Source organism: Octodon degus, unplaced genomic scaffold (assembly GCF_000260255.1).
Source record: "Octodon degus isolate 3935 unplaced genomic scaffold, OctDeg1.0 scaffold00276, whole genome shotgun sequence".
NCBI lineage: Eukaryota > Metazoa > Chordata > Mammalia > Rodentia > Octodontidae > Octodon > Octodon degus.
Window position 1 is genome coordinate 18,718 of NW_004524852.1, and position 803 is coordinate 19,520.

An 803-nucleotide genomic window follows, 5' to 3' on the forward strand; every position below is an offset into this window, starting at 1 on the left:
TGAACTGGGGGATTTTGTCCCCTGGTAACCCTCTCTTGAACATCTGCTTCATCTTTCCACCAAGTTCTAAACTGCAAATATTGGCTTGGCTCTAGAATTGTACAGCACAAACTTCCCAATCATGAGGAATTAATCTATGTTCATTTGCTAATCCTTGTATTAATCCAATCACATAGGTCAATTGCATATCATAGGCCATGACAGCCTGCTTCAAATCTTTTATAACCTTGAATGCCAGAGGTTGGGGTTCCCGCTGCACATACCCCTGAGGAAATTGAGCATTTGTGGGGTGTTGTTGGACAACCACAGGAAAAGTACCCAAAGTGGCAGAATAAGCTTCAGGATCTCCCTACTGTCTCCCTTGCAGAACAGCCTGAGATATCACACTTCTGTACACTTTTATGGGGCCTTCCTTTTCCTCATACGGAGGAGCAGAAGGGTTAAAAGATTATAGTAGGGGCTGATTTTTTGTGAACTGAGATGGAGGAAGTACAGGGCTAGAGACTTCCATTCTTTCAATCAATTTAGAAATCAATTGTGATAACTGCCTTACCTTGGCTCACAGGTCGCTTATCTCATTCTTAGTTTCTTTTGTTCTACATACTCCAAATCCTCAGATTCTGAGGAGATGGTCTGCGATGCCATAAATGTCCTTTTAGGAGCTGGTTTGTCAGACTCATCCCCAATGTAGCGCATCCAGAAATTTAAAGGACCAACACTCTTGGTATGCTGGGGAGCGCCTTCTTGTAGAGGATCTTGAGGGGATGCAACCTTATTGTAATTATGCACTGCAGAGGACCCCT